The sequence below is a fragment of the Protopterus annectens genome, chromosome 2.part1, assembly GCF_019279795.1.
Source record: "Protopterus annectens isolate FY-2018-M chromosome 2.part1, PAN1.0, whole genome shotgun sequence".
In the NCBI taxonomy this organism is placed as follows: domain Eukaryota; kingdom Metazoa; phylum Chordata; order Ceratodontiformes; family Protopteridae; genus Protopterus; species Protopterus annectens.
The window spans coordinates 812,862,578-812,868,577 of record NC_056729.1 but is presented as its reverse complement, the minus strand read 5'-3'; positions in this window follow the sequence as shown (position 1 = coordinate 812,868,577).

Genomic DNA, 6,000 nt, shown 5'->3' with positions numbered 1-6,000 from the left:
TGGAAATGGCAGCAGAAGGGATAATGTCACTATTACACTTGTGCAGTTCTGTGTCACTCACAACTGCATTTCAGCCTGCATGCTTATAATAGTCAGGACATACCAGACTCAAGTAGGAGCCACTTACAAATAGGGTAATGTGTGGACATGTGGGGGCATATCACATCACACTGCAAGTGCTTCTCAGGAAAGCACTGGAGACAGTGGGGAAGAATTAACACAACAGAATTCATGTAGCCCCCCCAGCTTTCTTCTGCACGTAGCAGAACCTCTTATTCTAGGTCCTGGTTATGCAGCACTGTCAGATCTTTGTCAGTAGGATCACCTGCATCCAGTAGGTCATGTCACTGCAGCAGGTCATCATCAAGCTCCCATGACTGCACTTAGTCAAGATCACAGGCACCATCACCCGCTTTAACTTTAGGTGACATATTTGAAACATTTGACCTTTACCTAATATACGTCAGGATTGAAATTATATGCAATGACTGCGTGACATTTTCCAGTTCAATGGTATGCATGTCAGCAAACTAATGTCATTGTTTATGAAAAAAAATAATTTTATACAAGTATACAAGATATGGAGGAGGAAAGGAAATGTCTGCATTCAATGTATTTTATTAATAACAGGATTTTTATCTGCATGTATTTTAGCTGACTAATGATATTGCTTCTAATACAAAAGAAAATCCAATGTAGAAAGAAAGGTGAAGGTCAGTTGCAAAGTGCAATGTTTACCACTATTACAAGGGTCATTCATTATGAGTGTGTAAGATAAGTAATTTTTATACTGACAGTTACAGAAATGATAAATTAAAAAAACATGGAATCCATATGAAAGGGGGTGAGGAGGATCTAATATACACTATTAGCAGCCTAAAACATACTGGAAAAAGGGTTGCATGAGTTACATTCATCCTACCATCAACATTACTGCTGATGCCACTTCATCCTCACCACTGAAGAAATGATGATTGCTACTAATCTGATGACACAAGGGACAGTATCTAATACTGAAATAAATAATCTAATGTGCAGTACTTTATTCAAAAATGAATTATTTGTTATTTAACAGATTTAAAAGTGGCTAAACATATGTATTAAAATAAACTAGGTATCAACTAGTGCCCCATTTGGGATGTACCTTACAAGACACCTGCAGCAACTGGAAAGACCACAGAAGTACCTCACCAAGAGGATCACTGACCTCAAGCAGATGCCCTATGCAGCTCGACTGAAGAAACTCCAACTGTACTCGGTTGCATACCGCCTACTCAGAAGTGATCTCTGCCTGACATACAAGGCCATGTCCAAACCAGAACTGATGTACATGTTCCACCTAAAGAAAACTATATCCCTCTAGTCACACGCTCCAGGGATCTAAACCTCACCACAACAATAAATAGGACGTGCTGGAGGGATTGATTCCTGTCCCAGCCTTCCCATGCACTGGAACAAGTTTCCAATCTACATTAGGCAGAGCTCCTCGCTAACCCTCTTCAAGAAAAACCTTGACAAATGGATGGGAAACAGAAAGTTTACCCCAGGGATCACTGCAATGGCTCTGCTGGACAGAGGCACAGGGAACTAATCTAAGGGGGTGGCGGAAGCCAACACATTCCGGCTAGGCTTATAAATGCCTTCGGGCAGATAGTTTAGTACCTACCTATGAACCTACGAACTCATGAAAAATGCAAGCTGGTATACAACAGCAGTACAACAGCTCATTCAAGCACTACAAGAACAATTCCAATTTTACATTAATGAGCATTAGATCAGAAGCAGAAGGTGAATACTGGCATATACCGCCAACAAAACTCCTTCAGCAAAATATTAGAAAATGCAGTTATTCTTTAAATTATGCCAATTCTATTTACTGCAGAGGTCTCAGTGAACAGTCAGGAATACATTATAATAGTAAATATATATACCTTCTGAAAAACTATAGTGTAGGAGATGAAAAAAATAATTAAAGGTAAGCAAGAATGTTTGATAAACACTGACAGTAGACCATACACCACACGTCATAGCCCACACATAGAACTGCATGCATCAGTTATAATCTACATGTTTTTTGTCATGGTCCGTAGTTGTTGACTAGACTCTTTAACTGCACTACCATATACAGTGCATGAGCCTGCCACATGGGGTCCCTTTCTGCTGCCGTTTGACCACCAACACTATCAGAAATGCAGGTAGGACCTGTAATTGGAGCTGCAGTGACATCATTGGACAGTTTTCCACCATTCCAGCACATGATCATATTGAGCAGAATGCAACAAGTGGCAAACATCCTGCATGCAATAGCAGGGTCACTGGAGGGCACCCCCAGACTCATCCAGGCAAATAAAACAGGCCTTAAGCAGGCCAAATAGTATCTCAATGACAATTTCTGTCTGTGACAGGCTGTATTATAATATTCCTCCACAGCTACCATTAGATCCTTCACTGGAGTTATTAGACACAGCTCAAAAGGATAACCTGTGTAAGAATTGATTGGACTGTAAATTACTGAAATGATCTTGAAATACCCAAAGTAAACTGGAATGAGGCTGGAATGAATGTCTTTATCTTTTAATTACCCACAGCTGTATTGAATAGATGCCAGTCTCTCTGTTACAAGCCAAATCTTCTTGTAATGTTCAGATTAAAAGTCTACATGCACTGTATTTGGTTAAGAATGTTTTATAAGATCATAGTATCATAGGAGGTTACTAGGCTAATGGCCATGGGGCCCTTACAAACCTAGCCAATACGTTATCCCCAAAAAAGAAACCTCAGTCTGTATCTATCACCCCTGTCAGTGAGGAACACAGGTGGAACCCTTAGGGAGTGGTAGAGCAGTCACCCATGTTGGTGAGAACCACGTTCAAAATGTTATCTCCCCTTGTGAGGGATGAGAAAAGCTGGTCTAGTGCTTTAGAACTGATGAAGTCAAGGAAACATTGGTTGAGTGCATTAGTGCAGGAATAGCTCACCCAGTCTATGGTGGGGTAGTTGAAGTGACCAAGGATCAGGGTATTAGGGGGTACCTTGATGGAGTCAAGTAGATCCAGGTAGGAGGAGTGGGTGTCCTGAGCCATGCAGAAGGGTCTATAGCTGGCTTTACCTTGGATGGTTGTCTTGCCAGCTGTCAGTTGCACCTGGAGTAGTTCCAGTGTATTAAGCTAGCAAACCAGTCTGGAGCTGTATCTGTCCTTAATGAAGATAGAGAATCCACCCCTGGTCTTCCCGACCTCATTTTGGGGTCGGTGGAAGTAGATGTCAACAATATCCAAATTAAATCGTACTGTCTCCAATAACAGTGCTGGTAAACTGAAATAGACTGAATTATAATGTCCGTAACTTCTTCACACTGATTATATTATCTGTAAATTCTGTAATCAGAATGTCAAATCTTACTGCCACCCTGATAAACTGAAACAGACTGAATTATGATATCTGTAGCTTCTGCGCTCATTATACTCAGAATTACATATTTTTTCCTGAATATTATAATTAATATTCTGGAATGCTGGATATTTGACCTGATTTCTGTTCTTACTTTCGAGTGTCTCTACCAAACTTGTGTGGATTGCGGTGCAATGACTTTCTGCTTATCAGTCCAAATGAACTAACCGACTCACTGTGTTGGAAAAATCTCCTAATATTACCAAAACCCTGTAAATTTCTACAAGCCTTTCTAACATTGGTTCTCATGCCTTTTTGTACTTAATCTACTGCACATTCTATTAGCACATTTTATTCTAATCAGTATTCTTGACTGAAGGTTACCGAAAAATTCCTTTACATATGTTTTAATGTGGATGCATTTCTAGGCCTTTAATGAAACCTAATCTTATAACCACCCCCCCCCCCCGAGACCCATAAACAGTGGTCTGTTTTTGCAGTTACTTTAAAATATGAAATATAAAATGAAGGCACAGGCCTGTCCTTACATTTTTAGGCCTAAGCAAAATCTATTTTACTAACTGTTTTTATGTAGGATTTATATTGGAGAAATTGTTTCTTAGGTTACTTGACTGGGTGCTGACTTGTTGGAACATGGGACTAAATTCTTGGCGAGACTCGCAAGGGTCTCAGGCCCAATAGCCTAATCACTTCTTATGATCCTATGGGATTTGCTTCTATAACTACTTTATTAATTTATTAATATTGTCTACAAAGGATACTAGAATGATCACTAGAACTAATATAATTTGTTTACTTATCTGGTAAATAAACATGCAATCTTAAATTTAACCACTAGGTGTCACTTGATCATTTATGGTCTTAATTATTTCGAAGTCTTTTGGCTTGAAGATTCTTAATTTTATGATTTGATTATAACTGGGCAACTCTTTAATGTGTTAATACATGTATCTTGAAACATAATTTATCATATGCTGTATAAACTTGTTTCTGTAAATCTTTAGCTAGACTTGTTACTAAAACCCTGTCCATTTACCTTTTTGATTTCAATGTCCTGTAATAGATGTCTGCCTTTTGAATTTGTGTCTCAAATATCCTGTAACTATCTATGAGCAGTAATATTAGAAGTACATTTGCTAAAACGTGTACTTTCTGCATTTCAAATATATACCTTTGCATACCCGGTCAGTGTCTTTTTAACTTTTGGTCTATTGTCCAATAATTATTATAAGTTCATAGGTTCATAGGTTCATACTAGGCTGTCTGCCCTAGGGCATTTATAAGCCTAGCCAGAGTGTGTTTGGCTTTCACCACCCATTTTAAATGAATTTTGCTATGCCCTTTTTCGAGGTTGGTATACTGTGCCTCTGTCTAACTGTGACACAGAAGTGATACCCGGGGTAAACCTACGATCTCCCATCCACTCATCAAGATTCCTCTTGAAGAGAGTCAATGAGGGACTCTGCCTAACCTGGACTGGGATGTTATTCCAGAGTGAAGGGAGCCTCTGAGTTATGAATCTGTCCCTCCAGCATGTTCTATTTATTTCAGTGCCGAGGTTCAAGTCTCTCGAGCGCGTAGCTCGATGGGATTTGGATTTTCTGAGGTGCAGCATGTCCATTAATTCCAGGTTGGACATGGCTTTATACTTCAGGCACAGATCGCCTCTGAGCAGGCGGTATGCCACTGAGTAGAGCTGGAGTTTCTTTAACAGGGCAGCATATGGCATCTGTTTGAGCCCTTCGATCCTCTAGGTGAGGTACTTTTGGGGGCTTTCCAGTTGCTGCAGGTGTCTGGTAAGGTACATCCCAAAAGGGGCATTGTACTCAATTATGGGCCTGATGAGGGATGAGTAAAGAGGCACAATGACCTCCCCTGATCTAGATGTGAATCCCTTCATGATTAGGTGGACTATATAAAATGTTTTTCTAACCACTTTGGCCACGTGGTTGTCAAATGAGAGATTGCTATCAATTTGGGTCCCCAGGTCCCTAATTACTTCTTCTGCACTTAATGGATTACCACCTATGTGGTAATTTGTGGGCACTTTGTTTTTGCCAAAGGGGATGACTATACACTTTTTGGCGTTTAACTTGAGGCCATGGTTCGGGCACCAGTTGTCTGTTTCTATGAGGCCCTTTTGGAGGATGCTTGTGTCGGCCAGAGAGTCGATTATGGCGCCCAGTTTGCAGTCATCTGCGAACTTGGTCAGCCACAGTCCTTCCATGTTGGCCTGTACCTCCGAGAAATATATACCGAACAAGAGAGGTCCCAGGACTGAGCCTTGTGGGATGCCACTGGTAACTGGTTTGGAGTCTGACATGGCTCCAGCAATTCTAACCATGTGGGTTCTGTCCTTGAGCCAGTTTGCAACCCATCTAGTGACATAGGGGTTTATATTTAAGCTGGTGAGCTTATCTATAATGCCCGAGTGGGGTATTGTATCGAAGGCTTTTGCGAGGTCCAGGTAGGCTGTGTGGACCACCTTCCCCTCGTCAATGGCCTTGGTGACTGTTTCAAAGAAATCAATCAGGTTTAAGAGGCAGGATCTGCCCATAACAAAGCCGAACTGGGTAGGATCCAGTGTCT